This window comes from Schistocerca nitens, chromosome 9 (assembly GCF_023898315.1).
Source record: "Schistocerca nitens isolate TAMUIC-IGC-003100 chromosome 9, iqSchNite1.1, whole genome shotgun sequence".
Lineage (NCBI taxonomy): Eukaryota > Metazoa > Arthropoda > Insecta > Orthoptera > Acrididae > Schistocerca > Schistocerca nitens.
Genome location: NC_064622.1, coordinates 82698508 through 82717762, shown reverse-complemented (window position 1 = coordinate 82717762; position 19255 = coordinate 82698508).

Genomic DNA, 19255 nt, shown 5'->3' with positions numbered 1-19255 from the left:
TGGACAAATGCAAGCTGTAAGAATTATATGTGATGTTGACCCATGGCCGCCATGCAGGTACCTGTTGATGGAGCTAAGCATCACAGTACATATATTCGATATTCGCCGTAAATAACCCATCACAATTTGAAAAGAATGGAATGTATTAGAGGGAAAAATGACTTTTATTACCTATTGTTAAACCTGTCAGTGGCTCAGAAAGCACTTCAATGCGCAGCAACAGAAAGTTTTTAACGTTGGTCCAATAATAGACAATGTCTGACTGGTAGCGAAGCAGATTCTAAAACTAAATCATCTGTCCTGGACAGATCCTTCTATTTCACTGATGAATTTTTACTTAAAACATGGTAGGCATTAAAAAGAAATTAAGTCGACTCACATGGGTAGGTTTAAAAATAATAATGTGTTCTAATCATGTATACGTATCCTGTAACGACAAAAGAATCGTTCAAATGATCTATAGAACATGCAACTAACTAGCTAACTAATCACTCACCCTATAGCGTGGTGCCTGAAATCAGCTTGACCCCCACAGAGTGCTGTTAGGCTACAACAGTTTAATACATTCCATGGCCACATTGCGTCTGGTTTCTAGACTGTATTTTACATTCGTATAGACAAATACTGATAGTGTTATGTCTCCGACACAGACACAAAATATGGCGATAGTTAAGATATGAATGTACAGTATATGTGCAACGAAGGTTACACGATTCACAGAAATGTTGTGCACGCTACTTCCTTTCTTAGGGTATGTCATGCTTCTAGTAGCTGGAAGAACATCCCGACACAGAAATAAAATGAAGTTCTTGCCTTATCTGCTAATTTGAGTGACTGTTAAGTGATTTTGTCTCAATGACTTTTCTCAGATTGCATTTTAGGGCGTTGCGTTACTGGCACCCCTGCGGTCTGTGCTGCAAAGCATGATTCTACCGTCTGGGAAAGCCCACTCTTCTAATGTGGTCTGCTCACTGATATGTATAGTATTCCCTTCTACCCTCCTAACTGAAGATGCCGAAGTGTTTCCTCATTTCTGTATTAGGGATAAGATCTTTCAAGGTATGTCTAGTGACTTACTATAATAACCACTATTTTTCTTTTGTTCAGAACCGATTTCCATTTCGTATCCAACTAATGCACTTTGTAATGTTTGAGTTTTTCTTCTCAGACAAGCCGCTAGACATGTTTCTCACAGATTTCTCCGGATCAGATTGGCCACTGGTTGAAGTTAAATGACAAAAGCAACCAGAACGTGGCAAAGACAGCAATTGTGAGACAGATATATGAAGATGCGATATGCGATATGCAGATGATATCGCCATAATTACAGAAAGGAAAGAAGATTTAGAAGCCGCACTCAATGAAATGGAAAACACCTTAAAAGAACAGTATGGAATGAAAATAAATAAGAAAAAGACTAAAGTGATGGTGAGTGGCGCCCTGAACTACAATGAACCCATACGAATAACAATAAAGGGAGAGAAACTAGGGCAGGTTACAGAATTTAACTACTTAGGTAGCAAAATAACAGCAGATGGAAGGAGCAAAAGTGACATTAAAAACAGAATACAACTTGCCAAAATAGCATTCAATGGAAAAAGAAACTTACTGACGAGTAGAAATGTTAGTTTAGACGTAAGAAAGAGAGTCATGAAAACCTATGTGTGGAGTACAGCCCTTTACGGATGTGAAACTTGGACTAGTGGAAAAGAAGAAAAGAGAAGATTAGAGGCATTCGAAATGTGGTGCTACCGGAGAATGGAAAAAATCAGCTGGCGAGACAAGGCTACAAACGAAGATGTCCTCAGAAGAGTGAAAGAAAACAGATCTCTTTGGCGAAATATACAGAAAAGAAGAATAACCTTCATAGGTCACATTTTACGGCATAACAATTTCATTAAGAGAATATTAGAAGGAATCATTGAAGGAAGAACTCGCCGAGGACGACCTAGATTAAGCTACATTCAACAAGTAATAAATGACATCGGGTGCCAGACCTATGCAGATATGAAGAAGAAAGTTGACAAAAGAACGGAATGGCGTGCTGCTGCCAACCAACCTGTGGGTTGATAACCGAAGAAGAAGATATATGAAGAAGCCACAAGAGCACACTCAGATTTCACCTTCTGAAACGCGTTTATCAATGTCCCCATTTTCTTATACTTCTTCCTATACTCGTTTCCCCCCCATGAACCATGGACCTTGCCGTTGGTGGGGAGGCTTGTGTGCCTCAGCGATACAGATGGCCGTACCGAAGGTGCAACCACAACGGAGGGGTATCTGTTGAGAGGCCAGACAAACGTGTGGTTCCTGAAGAGGGGCAGCAAGCAGCCTTTTCAGTAGTTCCAGGGGCAACAGTCTGGATGATTGACTGATCTGGCCTTGTAACACTAACCAAAACGGCCTTGCTGTTCTGGTACTGCGAACTGCTGAAAGCAAGGGGAAACTACACCCGTAATTTTTTCCGAGGGCATGCAGCTTTACTGTATGATTAAATGATGATGGCGCCCTCTTGGGTAAAATATTCCGGAGGTAAAATAGTCCCCAATTCGGATCTCCGGGCGGGGACTACTCAAGTGGACGTTGTTATCAGGAGAAAGAAAACTGGCGTTCTACGGATCGGAGCGTGGAATGTCAGATCCCTTAATCGGGCAGGTAGATTAGAAAATTTAAAAAGGGAATGGATAGGTTAAAGTTAGATATAGTGGGAATTAGTGAAGTTCGGTGGCAGGAGGAACAAGATTTTGGTCCGGTGAATACAGGGTTATAAATACAAAATCAAATAGAGGTAATGCAGGAGTAGGTTTAGTAGAAGAAGAACGGGTAGCTCTGAGGGATGAAGTAGTGAAGGCGGCAGAGGATCAAGTAAGTAAAAAGACGAGAGCTAGTAGAAATCCTTGGGTAACAGAAGAAATAGCCTACTGAATTTAATTGATGAAAGGGGAAAATATAAAAACGCAGTAAATGAAGCAGGGAAAAAGGAATACAAACGTCTCAAAAATGAGATCGACAGGAAATGCAAAATGGCTAAGCAGGGATGGCTAGAGGACAAATGTAAGGATGTAGAGACTTATATCACTATGGGTAAGATAGATACTGGCTACAGGAAAATTAATGAGACCTTTGGAGAAAAGACAACCACTTGTATGAATATCAAGAGCTCCGATGGAAACCCAGTTCTAAGCAAAGAAGGGAAAGCAGAAAGGTGGAAGGAGTATATAGAGGGTCTATACAAGGGCGATGTAATTGAGGACAAAATTATGGAAATGGAAGAGGATGTAGATGAATATGAAATGGGAGATACGATACTGCGTGAAGAGTTTGACAGAGCACTGAAAGACCTGTGTCGAAACAAGGCCCCGGGAGTAGACAACATTCCATTAGAACTACTGACGGCCTTGGGAGAGCCAGTCCTGACAAAATTCTACCATCTGGTGAGCAAGATGTATGAGACAGGCGACATACCCTCAGACTTCAAGAAGAATGTAATAATTCCAATGTCAAAGAAAGCGGGTGTTGACAGATGTGAAAATTACCGAACTATCAGTTTAATAAGTCACAGCTGCAAAATACTAACGCGAATTCTTTACAGACGAATGGAAAAAGTGGTAGAAGCCGACCTTGTGGGAGATCAGTTTGGATTCCGTAGAAATGTTGGAACACGTGAGGCAATAAGGACCCTACGACTTATCTTAGAAAATAGATTAAGGAAAGGCTTAGAGAAAGATTTTGACAATGTTGACTGGAAAACTTTCTTTCAAATTCTAAATGTGGCAGGGGTAAAATACAGGGAGCGAAAGGCTATTTACAATTTGTACAGAAGCCAGATGGTAGTTATAAGAGTCGATGGGCATGAAAGGGTAGCAGCTGTTGGGAAGGGAATGAGACAGGGTTGTAGCCTCTCCCCGATGTTATTCAATCTGTATATTGAGCAAGCAATAAAGAAAACAAAAGAAAATTCGGAGTAGGTATTAAAATCAACGGAGAAGAAATAAAAACTTTGAGATTCGCCGATGATATTGTAATTCTGTCAGAGACAGCAAAGGACTTGGAAAAGCAGTTGAACGGAATGGACAGTGTCTTGAAAGGAGGATATAAGATGAACATCAACAAAAGCAAAACGAGGATAATGGAATGTAGTAGAATGAAATCGGGTGATGCTGAGGGAATTAGATTAGAAAATGAGACACTTAAAGTAGTAAAGGAGTTTTGCTATTTGGGGAGCAAAATAACTGATGATGATCGAAGTAGAGAGGATACAAAATGTAGACTGGCAGTGACAAGGAAAGTGTTTCTGGAGAAGAGAAATTTTTTAACATCGAGTATAGATTTAAGTGTCAGGAGATCGTTTCTGAAAGTATTTGTATGGAGTGTAGCCACGTACGGAAGTGAAACATGGACGATAAATAGTTTGGACAAGAAGAGAATAGAAGCTTTCGAAATGTGGTGCTACAGAATAATGCTGAAGATTAGATAGTTAGATCATATAACTAATGAGGAGGTATTGAATAGAATTGGGGAGAAGTTTGTGGCACAACTTGACTAGAAGAAGGGATCGGTTGGTAGGACATGTTCTGAGGCATCAAGGGATCACCAATTTAGCATTGGAGGGCAGTGTGGAGGGAAAAAAATCGTAGAGTGAGACCAAGAGGTGAATACACTAAGCAGATTCAGAAGGATGTAGGTTGCAGTAAGCACTGGGAGATGAAGAAGCTTGCACAGGATAGAGTAGCATGGAGAGCTGCATCAAACCAGTCTCAGGACTGAAGACTACAACAACAACAAACCATACTCGTTTCCTCGAGTTTTCTTCAGTCCAATATTTTTGTGACTCTCGTTCGTATCCCTGTCTCTGGTGATCCTAATTTATTTTCTTCCCTATTTCCAAAAAGTCTACACTTCACAAGGAAAGACATATGAGAGCTGACGTTTATTTTTCTGATTTGAACTAGTGGAGTAAGATTGGCAGCTTGCCTCTATCAGCTAAAATACATATTTCGTGTTTTTAACAACCAGACGGACTACAAAAGTTGCTTACATACCAAAATAACTCGAAGTTAAGTCTATTAAGCAAGTTGCACATTCTTCTTTTGCTGAAGTTGGGCGCGACGTGTCAGCTTCGAGATAAATCTCCAATAGCTCGCCGAGGGTAGCATTAGCTCCGGTTTCTCTCGCGTGTGTAGTGACGTTTTGCTTGTAAGTCATCCCTATGCGCGGGTCATAGCGGGACAAAAACCGGTTCGAACAGATGTGCTTTTCAGAGCCATAAAATACAGTCATTTCTTGCAAGACACGAACAAGAACAGAAAGCAGTTTAATAACTGACCAGTTCAAACAGCGGGTGATGTCTGTAATTAATAACACCGCCTACTACAAGAGAAAACCGATAGGGGGTGTTCTCCTTCATAGTGTGACGAATGGTTGTACAGTTCTGTCTTGCAACTGGATAATCACACTTTGAGTTTCACTACCAAAAAGGAAGAAACATTATACATGTATACCCTGCCACAGGACAGTCAGTTATGTCTGTTGAGGCCTCATTGTAGTGAGCAGGAGTTACGAAGAAAGAGCTGGTCACACACAAAATTTATCTGATTGACCAGCATCCAAGTACCAAAGTCTGTGTTGAGAAAGCTATCTATGTGAGCATTTTTCCTTTAACAGTTAGTCAGTATGCAAGTATTTTAGCTAAAACCTTCATTGAGCCCTCAGTTTTCAGTAGGTACTGTTCAACAGCAACGGTGAATGGAGGTGGCCGTTGCTGTTCGGTAGTGCCTAATGGTGCATATAAATAGAAAAAGAAACCATTTTGCACTATCGCGAAGCCAATGACGAACATCGAGACAGGTCCTAGACGGATACTGGAAGGAGGGAAAATCAGAAGGTACACTGCTGGCCACCGTAAATGCAACACCAAGAAAGACAAGAGGTAGCACAACAAGATTTATTTTGTAGATAACATGTTGATCAAGTACCAAATCATTACGTTTACAGACGTCTGTGACATGTGGTTCCTGCCAGAATCAGTAGCGTAGCCGCCATTGTTGGAAATCACCGCTGCCACACGTCTCGGCATTGAGTCAAAGAGACGTTGGATGTGTTCCTGGGGTACAGCAGCCCAAGCAGCTTCCACACGTTGCCAAAGATCATCTGGTGTGGCAGCTGGGGATGTAATCTGGGTCACTCGTTGAGCAACCATGGACCACATGTTTTCTATCGGCGAAAGATCCGGAGAGCGAGCCGGCCAGGGAAGCAATTCAATCTGGTTATTGACGAAGAACCTTTGGACAATGCGTGCCACGTGTGGTCGCGCATTATCCTGTTGAAATATGGCTGTGGCCGAGCCCTGAAAGTAAGGTAGGACAACTGGCTCCAGCACCTCGGATATGTAGCGCCGGTTATTTAAAGTACCGGCAATGCGTACTAGAGGCGTGCGAGAGTAATATCCAATACCGCCCCATACCATAATACCCGGTGCAAGACCAGTGTGGCGGTGCATAATGCAACTGTCCAGCATCCTCTCTCCACGGTGTCTCCACACTCGAATCCGGCCATCGTGGTGCTGCAGACAGAAGCGTGCCTCGTCAGTAAAGACAACGTCATTCCATGCTGCCGTCCACATCCGTCTGTCATCATACCATTGGCGACGGAGACGTCTGTGGTTCTGCGTCAATGGTAGACGAAGCAATGGACGTCTTGCGGACAGACCACTCTGCTGTAAACGGCGTCGAATGGTACGCGCAGACACTGGATGATGCGTTACAGACGCAATGTGCTGTGCTATGGTTCGGGATGTCACTGAGCGATCCGTCACTGCCATGCGCACAATTTGCCTATCAGCACGTGCAGTGGTGCACCGAGGTGAATGAGATCGACCACGTCGGTCCGTCGTACCCTCCTGCATCCAACGGTCACATATCCGCATTACCGTTGTCTGGTTTCGTCCAACACGACTAGCGATTTCTCTGTATGATAATCCACAATCTCGGTAAGCCACTATCCTTCCTCTGTCGAACTCGGATACTTGATCAAAAGATGTTCGCTGTTGTCTACGAGGCATAACTGATCGTCTTGTGAAACAACCACAAGGTAAACACACGTGCCGAACGTACACTCGTCGAAATCGCCAAGCCTTAAATGGCACTATGAGGTGGCGCCACAGGCGCGCGTGATGTGCGTCTGCGCTGAAATTCTAATCAGTTGCATATCTCATCGCTGCAAACCCATGGTGTAAAATTCACTTGAATCGGATGCTTCCTTCAGGGTGTTGCATTTACGGTGGCCAGCAGTGTATTTTTAAATGACAGGGAAATCTTATAAATGAGAAACACAAAACGTCGATGTTCTAAATAATTTGTTGTTATTGTGTGATCATGGCCTTCTAAGCGGTACACCGATTCAGCAATGAAATTAATGCTGCAGAACATTCAGACTTCGTTCATAAATACGAAGCTGAATATAAGAACAAGCTACGGTATGTTAGCACGAATAAACACGATGAATTTAGCATGCCAGCGAAATATGAAGACCTACAGCAGTAACGTGTAATAAATGTATTCACAGTCTATTAACCATGGATCGTCCGCAGCTCGTGGTCGTGCGGTAGCGTTCTCGCTTCCCGCGCCCGGGTTCCCGGGTTCGATTCCCGGCGGGGTCAGGGATTTTCTCTGCTTCGTGATGACTGGCTGTTGTGTGATGTCCTTAGGTTAGTTAGGTTTAAGTAGTTCTAAGTTCTAGGGGACTGATGACCATAGCTGTTAAGACCCATAGTGCTCAGAGCCATTTGAACCATTCGAACCATGGATCTTGCCGTTGGTGGAGGGGCTTGCGTGCATCTGCGATACAGTTAGCAGTACCGCAGGTGCCACCACAACGGAGGGGTATCTGTTGAGAGGCCAGACAAACGTGTGGTTCCTGAAGAGGGGCAGCAAGCAGCCTTTTCAGTAGTTCCAGGGGCAACAGTCTGGATGATTGACTGATCTGGCCTTGTAACATTAACCAAAACGGCCTTGCTGTTCTGGTACTGCGATCGGCTGAAAGCAAGGGGAAGCTACAGACGTAATTTTTTCCGAGGGCATGAGCTTTACTGTATGGTTAAAAGATGATGGCGTCCTCCTGGGTAAAATATTCCGGAGGTAAAATAGTCCCCCATTCGGATCTTCGGGCGGGGTCTACTCGGGAGGAGGGCGTTATCAGGAGAAAGAAAACTGGCGTTCTGCGGACGGAGCGTGGAATGTCAGATCCCTTAATCGGGCAGGTAGGTTAGAAAATTTAAAAAGGGAATGGATAGATTAAAGATAGATATAATGGGAATTAGTGAAGTTCGGAAATTATGAATACAAAATCAAGTAGGGATAATGCAGGAGTAGTTTTAATAATGAGTAAAATATAGGAGTGCGGGTAACCTACTACCAGCAGCATAGTGAACGTATTGTTGTAGAAAATATAGACACAAAACCCACGGCTACCACAATAGCATAAGTTTAAATGCCAACTAGCTACGCAGATGACGAAGAGATTGAAGAAATGTGTGATAAAATAAAAGCAATTATTCAGATAGTGAAGGGAGACGAAATTTTAATAGTCATGGGGGACTTGAATTCGATAGTAGGAAAAGGAAGAGAAGGAAATGTAGTAGGTGGATTTGGTATGGGGGTAAGGAATGAAAGAGGAAGCCGCCTGGTAGAATTTTGTACAGAGTATAAGTTATTCATAGACAACACTTGATTTAAGAATCATGAAAGAGGGTTGGATACGTGGAAGAGGCCTGAAGGCACTGGGAGGATTCAGATAGATTATATAATGGTAAGACAGAGATTTAGGAACCAGGTTTTAAATTGTAAGACATGTCCAGGGGCAGATGTGGACTCTCACAATATATTGATTATGAACTGTAGATTAAAACCTAGGAAACTGCAAAAAGGTGGGCATTTAAGGAGATGGGACCCGGATAAACTGAAAGAACCAGAGTTTGTAGAGCATTAGGGAACGATTAAAAAGAAAGGGGGAACGAAATACAGAACAAGAAGAATGGGTAATTTTTAGAGGTGAAATATTGAAGGCAGCAGAGGATCAAGTAGGAAAAAAGACGAGGGCTAGTAGAAATTCTTGGGTACAGAAGATATATTGAATTTAATTGATGAAAGGAGAAATATAAAAATGACGTAAATGAAACAAGCAAAAAGTAATACAAACGTCTCAAAAATGAGATCGGCAGGAAGTTCCAAATGGCTAAGCTGGGATGGCTATAGGACAAATGTAAGGATGTAGAGGGATATATCACTAGGGGTAAGGTAGATACTGCCTACAGGAAAATTAAAGAGACCTGTGGAGAGAAGAGAACCACTTTTATGAATATCAAGAGCTCTGATGGAAAACCAATTCTAAGCAAAGAAGGGAAGGCAGAAAGGTGGAAGGAGTATATAGAGGGTCTATACAAGGGCGATGTACTTGAGGGCAATATTATTGGAATGGAAGAGGAAGTGGATGAAGATGAGATGGTAGATATTGTACTGCGTGAAGAATTTGTCAGAAAGACCTAAGTCGAAAAAAGGCCCCGGGAGTAGAGAACATTGTATTAGAACTACTGATAGCGTCGGGAGAGCCAGCACTGAAACTCTACCATCTGGTGAGCAAGATGTATGAAACTGGCGAAGTACCCTCAGACTTCAAGAAGAATACAATAATTCCAAAGCCGCGCGGAGTAGCCGTGCGGTCAGGGCGTCTTGCCACGGTTCGCGCGGCTCCCCCCTCTGAGGTTCGAGTCGTCCCTTGGGCATGGGTGTGTGTGTCTTGTCAGTGTAAGTTAGTTTAAGTTAGTTTAAGTAGTGTGTAAGCCTAGGAACCGATGACCTCAGCATTTTGATGCCATAGAACTTACCACATATTTCCAATTTTCCAATAATTCCAATCCCAAAGAAAGCTAGTGTTGACAGGTGTGAAAATTACTGAACTATCATCTTAATATCACTGCTGCAAAATACTAACACTAATTCTTTACAGATGAATGGAAAAACTAGTAGAAACGGACCACGGGGAAGATCAGTTTGGATTCCGTAGAAATGTTGGAACACGCGAGGCAATACTGACCGTAGGAATTACCTTAGAAGATAGATTAAGGAAAGGCAAACCTACGTTTCTAGCATTTGTAGACTTGGAAAAAGCTTTTGACAATGCCGACTGGAATACTCTCTTTCAAATTCAGAAGGTGGCAGGAGTAAAATATAGGGAGCAAGAGGCTATTTACAATTTGTGCAGGAACCAGATGGCAGTCATAAGAGCGAAGGGGCACGAAAGAGAAGCAACGGTTGAGAAGTGGGGCAGGGTTGTAGCCTATCTCCGATGTTATTCGATCTGTATATTGAGCAAGCAGTAAAGGAAAAATGAAAGAAATATTTGGAGTAGGAATTAAAATCCATGAAGAAGAAATAAAATCTTTGAGGTTCGCCGACGACATTGTAATTCTGTCAGGACCTCACGCCTCCCAGGATTTGGTGGTCGTAATTCAACCTCCATCAATGGTTCGTTTCCCCGGTAATTATCCGAAGTATTTGCCTGTGGCTGCGTTCACGCACCACCTCTCCACCTGCTTTCTCTCCATGGACCTGGCGACCTCTGATTAAAATCAGTCTGTCGGTTATCTCGAGTTCTCCTGTTTCCATTCCTATTTTTGTCTATTTCTACCTGTTCCAACCGATGTCAAAACCATATCCATTACGCTGTGGTCTACTGTTTCCACTACTCCCATTTCCGTAATTATTCTCATTTCGTCCAGAATTCAATCCCACTACCGGCCTGCCATCACTACCTTTATTATTCTATTTACTATTACGTGTTCTTTCAATATTATTCTGTCCTGGATCGCGCCGTCTTTGAGCGTCGTTTTGATTTATGAATTCTTCTCTCAAAACACCTTTGAAAGTTTTTACATTATCGCCTCCACGTCCTATCAAGGCTTGTTGATACTTCATTGGCAGTTTCGTTTTGCATATTTGAATCAATTGTCCGTCGTTGTATGGGTTGTATAAGTATTAGTTCCTTTTAGCCATATTCGCAAAGAATTTGACTGCTATTTTCTCAAGACATTTTGTAATAATCTATATTTTATTCTCATCTGAGCCTCAGGTGACCAATATCTTGCTATAAAGGCAGTTCTAAACGAATCATATGAAACGAACGGTTCTGCTATCTTCTGCATAGTTTCAGCAACGCTTCCCTCCATATGTGCACAAAAGAAATCTAACTTATGTTTCAATGGCCAATGTGTTTGTATTCCTACTTTAAATTGGTCAATAAACGTGAGGGAATGGAGAATATTTGCATCTTCGTTATGGTGCTGGTATTTCCGCACAGTGAGAAAGTTGTTATCATCAAAACCTCTCGCTTCTTTCTGTAATGTACCTTCGGGGTTTTGAAGACCGGAATTCTGTCCTTGGTTTGCGTCAAATCTACGCAAACGTGTGTAACTTGGTTCATTCTGTGACAGTTGTGCCGTAGAATCACTTGCAGGTCTCATTGCCCAATATGCATAACGCCCGCTACCGGCTCTGTATATTGATGTGTAAGCTATTCTGGGTCGTTAAGCGCCGTACTGTAACCCGTCGGTATTCGTCCTACAGGTTGTGGCGTTGCGAAACGCGTCCCTATGGTTTGAGCAGCGTATGTCACGCTTTGTGCTTGACGTACTGAACCTTGCTGCAAATCACACTCTTGTACTCCCGATTGACCTGTTATTCTTTCTTGAACAAGTGGTCGCAATCCACAGTGTTTCCGTGATGTTCTGGCATACGCTGGTTATTTCCCGTTCACCGTTTGCGGTTTCGGACTGGCATCCACATGTGCCTTTCCGTCTTACGTCACACGTAATTGCGTGTACCCTTTCTGTCGTATTATCGGCAACTATTTTTCAATCTTCACAGTAGCATCTAACGACACTAAAGTGGATTCTGTCGTCGTCTGCGACTCCTCGTTAATGCTTGCTATGTCACCTCAGCTTTCGAACGAACGTAAAACTTCCGATCTCAGCCGTTGGAATTGGTGTTCGTTTTGCTCTCGTATTTTTAAAATAAGAGCATCGAATTTCTTTAATGCTGCTTTTGTCGTTGTTTTGTGAGACGTCGTCTCAGCAGAAACGTGTTTCACTTTCGTCGTCGCTTTGACGGCAAAAGCTTTGACTTCTTGTTTAACCTTTTTGACACTTTGTTGCGTAACTTCACACAACGTAATCATTTCTGTTTGGACAGTGTCAACGTCTGTTCTCAATTGTTTGTGCCCTGTAACGAGCGTTTGAAGAGTGATTTGCGCTTCCTTAGCTTCAGTTCGTATTTAATCTAATTGGCCTTGAATATTATCACGCGTTTTTTGTATTTCATTGTTAGTTTATTTCAGCCCTTGTATTATGCGCCCATCTATACGCCTTTCTGATTGCTGAGATTGTTGTAATAAACGCTTCAGCATTCCACATATGTTGGCATTTTCATCTAGACTATTTTCGCCAGTTGCCATCTGATGCAACTGTTCCCTATCTCGTTTTTCTTGAACTGTTTCCTTTACTTCCGAACTTGTGTAGGAGCACTAACACCCGTTCTTGCATACAATTGCAAGCCTGATTGATTCAGTATGATTACGTTTGGTTCAATATGCTGTAAATCACTATCTACAGATTCAGCATCTGATTCATTAGCTACGCCGTTCTCATGTCCATTCTTTGGACCATATTGAACATCTTGTTTTGCATTTTCGGCCTCATTCGGTATTTCTACGTGTTCTGTCTCGTGTTGTTCAAGCTGATTTACCTGTTGCGTGACCAACTCGATCCTATCAAGATCTTCCATAACTTCTCTTTGTCTTAATCGATTAATTTGTCATTTTTGAGTGTTCCACTAAGTGTTGCTGTTCGCGAATTTTCCGAACCTGACTACGCGTTCACACCTGAAGACTTGATTCTACCCCAAAATATCATCCACGGTCCTATATTCAATATCTGAACCCGTTTACTCGTCTTTTATTTGGCCTTTTGGTTAATGGAGTTGAGTCGGAACTCTACACAACCCATTTCAACGATATGTTGCGCCAGCAAATAAGAAATACGTGAATACAATTCTATCTACACTTACTACACAGTTGAGTCACATTTACATTTTTTCTCCAATTTGCATCAGCACACTTTGTATCTGCACAGTGAGTGGACTAATGTGTCCAAACTCAGGTTACCACTTAGCGCACAAATGGACAAAACATCTCAATTGTCTTCTCAAGCCCAGGATGTTAAACAGATTTTCTATATAAATATGAACCTGGCCTTGTGAATCAGTTAATATCGTGTGCGGATGGTAACAGAACCATTAGAAGTGCTGCTTTCACTTAACTACAATGTATGAATTAATAAAAGTGAAAGTTTGGAGTCTATTCTAGAAAGACAAAACAGCTATTCCCTTTTTTATTCTACATATAATTTATCAACTGTGCTTTCAGGGGTCAAATGATACACAACAATCATGATCAATTACTTTTGACACCCAGTAACAAAATATTTAACTCTTGGACACATTGAATTGACGGTCATTAAAATCGTTATTTCTACATATGAAAAATTTCTTATCACTGGAAAGAATTATTAAAATCTTCATTAGCTCATTTACGTATCATCCACACTTTGTAGAAAGCAAAGCTCTCAACGTCCTCACTATTTTCCACACACTTGTGCAGTCCGCTGCGAGACGAGAGAGAGATATCTAGAAATTTTTAGTTCTCAAAATGCTTTTATATAATGGGTCGCGTCTGCGTCACCCAGTATGGCTTCAGCCAATCGTCGTCTCGTTAGAGGTGAATTTTATTTTTGTTGCCGGGTCACAGCCTAGCCCTGTCAAAGCCGTGCAGCCACTTACCCTCGGTCCCGGCCGTATCTACGTTAAAAGGAATAACGTATTGTTCTGGCCTTATCCCTTTCTGTGCTGAAGATTGCCGTTTTCTTGTTAAATGGAGTTCTCCGATGCCATTAACCACCTGCTTGGTTCGCCTCCAAAATGTATTTCACTTCAACTTATTTATTCATGCCCCTGTCCATATTGGTAGATATTGTATGGTTAGTTTTCGGTACATGAGATTACTGCAATTGCCTTTTGTTGATATAATACAATTATTATTTTCTGAGGACCTCATACTGTATCGTACTGTCATTACGGATCAAGCTCATGTAGGGTCCTTAAAACACGGACACCTTACACAGTGAACAAAAGCAGAGTGAGTCGTTGAGTGAGGCATCTATCATCACTGCAACAAGGTCGCGCAAACCTGTCCTATCTCCAGTGTGCCGGCTGGCCGCAGAGAGCATCAGGAAACTGAAAAAAAACCTTTTGCCTGTTTGTCTCCCCAAAACTGCAAATGAACTTTTCCTTTTCCATGGCAATGTGGGGCCCAGCACAAGTCTGTCCCCCCAGAGGAGGTCACAAAATTTCATTGTCCTGTTCTTCCTCATCCACCCTACAACCCGGATCTCGTACCTTCTGATTTCCACGTGTTTGGCCCAATGAAGGATGCAATCCGTGCGAAACAGTACGTGGATGATGGGGAGGTTATTGAAGCAGCAAGACATTGGCTCAAATGTCGACCAGTAGAGTGGTACCATATGGTCATAAAGACCTTCGCAGTAAGACTGTGTAACGCTGTCGCAATGAACGGTGATCAAGTTGAAAAATAGGATATTGTAGCCAAAAGTGTGGGAAATAATTTAGAGTATTGTAATCCTGAATAAAGCCAACCTAAGATCAGGAAAAATTGTGTTGTTTTACTTACTGAACACTCCTCATACTTTCCATACTGTCACATGTCAACAACACCACCAGGTGACAGTCAATTTCGTGGTGAACATGATCATAATGTTTTAGTTCATCATTGTACTTTAGACGGGGTTGATATTCATAAGCCACTCACTTAAACCGTCGCTTTGATAACTTTTTGTCACTTTATGACAACTGAACATGAGCCAGTAACCCACTGGATTGGCGTCACGCGTACCATGTAAAAATAACGCTGACATTTAAATGGCAAGTATTCGACGATCTTAGCATGTATCTCGATGTTGGCAACAATGCTTTGTGTTTCTTCTTCCAAAAAGCCTGAGGCTCCACAACACACATTAATACACTACTGGCCATTAAAATTGCTACAACAAGAAGAAATGCAGGTGATAAGCGGGTATTCATTGGATAAATATATTATACTAGAACAGACATGTGACTACATCATCACGCAATTTGGGTGCATAGAGCCTGAGAAATCAGTACCCAGAACAACTACCTTTGGCCGTAATAACGGCCTTGATACGCCTGGGCATTGAGTCAAACAGAGCATGGATGGAGTGTACGGGTACAGCTGCCCATGCAGCTTCAACACGATACCACAGTTCATCAAGAGTAGCTACGGGCGTATTGTGACGAGCCAGTTGCTCGGCCACCATTGACTAGACGTTTTCAATTGGTGAGAGATCTGGAGAATGTGCTGGCCAGGGCAGCAGTCGAACATTTTCTGTATCCAGAAAGGCCCGTACGGGACCACCTGCAACATGCGGTCGCGCATTATCGTGCAGAAATGTAAGGTTTTGCAGGGATCGGATGAAGGATAGAGCCACGGGTCGTAACACATCTGAAATGTAACGTCCACTGTTCAAAGTGCCGTCAATGAGAACAAGAGGTGACCGAGACGTGTAACCAAGGCACCCCATACCATCACGCCAGGTGATGACGAATACACGTTTCCACTGTGCGTTCACCGCGATGTCACCAAACACGGATGCGTCCATCATGATGCTGTAAACAGGACCTGGATACATCCGAAAAAATGACGTTTTGCCATTCGTGCACCCAGGTTCGTCGTTGAGTACACCATCGCAGGCGATCTCCAACTACATCTACATCTACATCCATACTCCGCAAGCCAACTGACAGTGTGTGGCGGAGGGTACCCTGAGTACCTCTATCGGTTCTCCCTTCTATTCCAGTCTTGTATTGTTTGTGGAAAGAAGGATTGTCGGTATGCTTCTGTGTGGGCTCTAATCTCTCTGATTTTATCCTCATGGCGAGATATACGTAGGAGGGAGCAATATACTGCTTGACTCTTCGGTGAAGGTATGTTCTCGAAACTTTAACAAAATCCCGTACCGAGCTATTGAGCGTCTCTCCTGCAGAGTCTTCCACTGGAGTTTATCTATCATCTCCGTAACGCTTTCGCGATTACTAAATGATCTTGTAACGAAGCGCGCTGCTCTCCATTGGATCTTCTCTATCTCTTCTATCAACCCTATCTGGTACGGATCCCACACTGTTGAGCAGTATTCAAGCAGTGGGCGAACAAGCGTACTGTAACCTACTTCCTTTGCTTTCAGATTCCATTTCCTTAGGATTCTTCCAATGAATCTCAGTCTGGCATCTGTTTTACCGACGATCAACTTTATATGATCATTCCATTTTAAATCACTCCTAATGCGTACTCCCAGATAATTTATGGAATTAACTGCTTCCAGTTGCTGACCTGCTATTTTGTAGCTAAATGATAAGGGAACTATCTTTCTATGTATTCGCAGCACATTACACTTGTCTACATTGAGATTCAATTGCCATTCCCTGCACCATGCGTCAATTCGCTGCAGATCCTCCTGCATTTCAGTACAATTTTCCATTGTTACAACCTCTCGATACACCACAGCATCATCTGCAAAAAGCCTCAGTGAACTTCCGATGTCATCCACACGGTCATTTATGTATATTGTGAATAGCAACGGTCCTATGACACTCCCATGCGGCACACCTGAAATCACTCTTACTTCGGAAGACTTCTCTCCATTGAGAATGACATGCTGCGTTCTGTTATCTAGGAACTCTTGAGTCCAATGACACAATTGGTCTGATAGTCCATATGCTCTTACTTTGTTCATTAAACGACTGTGGGGAACTGTATCGAACGCTTTGCGGAAGTCAAGAAACACGGCATCTACCTGTGAACCCGTGTCTATGGCCCTCTGAGTCTCGTGGACGAATAGCGCGAGCTGGGTTTCACACGACCGTCTTTTTCGAAACCCATGCTGATTCCTACGGAGTAGATTTCTAGTCTCCAGAAAAGTCATTACACTCGAACATATTACGTGTTTCAAAATTCTACAACTGATCGACGTTAGAGATATAGGTCTATAGTTCTGCACATCTGTTCGACGTCTCTTCTTGAAAACGGGGATGACCTTTGCCCTTTTCCAATACTCTGGAACGCTACGCTCTTCTAGAGACCTACGGTACACCGCTGCAAGAAGAGGGGCAAGTTCCTTCGCGTACTCTGTGTAAAATCGAACTGGTATCCCATCAGGTCCAGCGGCCTTTCCTCTTTTGAGCGATTTTAATTGTTTCTCTATCCCTCTGTCGTCTATTTCGATATCTACCATTTTGTCATCTGTGCGACAATCTAGAGAAGGAACTACAGTGCAGTCTTCCTCTGTGAAACAGCTTTGGAAAAAGATATTTAGTATTTCGGCCTTTAGTCTGTCATCCTCTGTTTCAGTACCATTTTGGTCACAGAGTGTCTGGACATTTTGTTTTGAGCCACCTACCGCTTTGACATAAGACCAAAATTTCTTAGGATTTTCTGCCAAGTCAGTACATAGAACTTTACTTTGGAATTCATTGAACGCCTCTCGCATAGCCCTCCTCACACTACATTTCGCATCGCGTAATTTTTGTTTGTCTGCAAGGCTTTGGCTATGTTTATGTTTGCTGTGAAGTTCCCTTTGCTTCGCAGCAGTTTCCTAATTCGGTTGTTGTACCACGGTGGCTCTTTTCCATCTCTTACGATCTTGCTTGGCACATACTCATCTAACGCATATTGTACGATGGTTTTGAACTTTGTCCACTGATCCTCAACACTATCTGTACTTGAGACAAAACTTTTGTGTTGAGCCGTCAGGTACTCTGTAATCTGCTTTTTGTCCCTTTTGCTAAACAGAAAAATCTTCCTACCTTTTTTAATATTTCTATTTTCGGCTGAAATCATCGATGCAGTAACCGCTTTATGATCGCTGATTCCCTGCTCTGCGTTAACTGTTTCAAATAGTTCGGGTCTGTTTGTCACCAGAAGGTCTAATATGTTATCGCCACGAGTCGATTCTCTGTTTAACTGCTCAAGGTAGTTTTCAGGTAAAGCACTTAAAAAAATTTCAGTGGATTTTTTGTCCCTGCCACCCGTTATGAAAGTCTCCCAGTCTATATCCGGGAAATTAAAACCTCCACCCAGAACTGTAACATGGTGGGGAAATCTACTCGAAATATTATACAAATTATCCTTCAGGTGCTCAGCCACAACAGCTGCTGAGCCAGGGGGCGTATAGAGACATCCAATTACCATGTCTGAGCCTGCTTTAACCGTGACCTTCACCCAAATTATTTCACATTTCAGATCTCCGTCAATTTCCTTCGATACTATTGCACTTCTTATCGCTATAAACACGCCTCCCCCTTCACTGTCCAGCCTGTTTCTGCGGTATACATTCCAATCTGAGTTTAGGATTTCATTACTGTTTACGTCTGTTTTCAGCCAACTTTCTGTCCCTAGTACTATATGGGCGTTGTGACCGTTTATTAATGAGAGCACTTCTGGGATCTTTCTATAGACGCTCCTGCAGTTAACTATTAGCACATTAATATCGTTATTCCCTGTTGCACTTTGCCTACTCCTACCTTGCCGCGTCTCAGGAGGCGTCTTGTCGGGCCTAGGGAGGGAATTCTCTAACTTAAAAAACCCACATGTGCACTCCACACGTACTCCGCTACCCTTGTAGCCGCTTCCGGCGTGTAGTGCACGCCTGACCTATTCAGGGGGAACCTACATTTCTCCACCCGATAGCGGAGGTCGAGAAATTTGCACCCCAGATCTCCGCAGTCCTAACCAGAGGACCGCGATCGGTTCTGGGAACGATACTAGAAATAATTAGCTCTGATTCCACCCCGCGAGCGAGGCTTTCCGCCTTCACCAACTCCGCCAACCGCCTGTACGAACTGAGGATGACCTCTGAACCCAGACGGCAGGAGTCATTGGTGCCGACATGAGCAACAATTTGCAGTCGGGTGCACCCAGTGCTCTCTAACGCCGCCGGCAGGGCCTCCTACACATTTCGGATGAGACCCCCCCGGCAAGCAGACAGAGTGAACACTGGCCTTCTTCCCCGACATTTCCGCTATTTCCTTAAGGGGCTCCATCACCCGCCTAACGTTGGAGC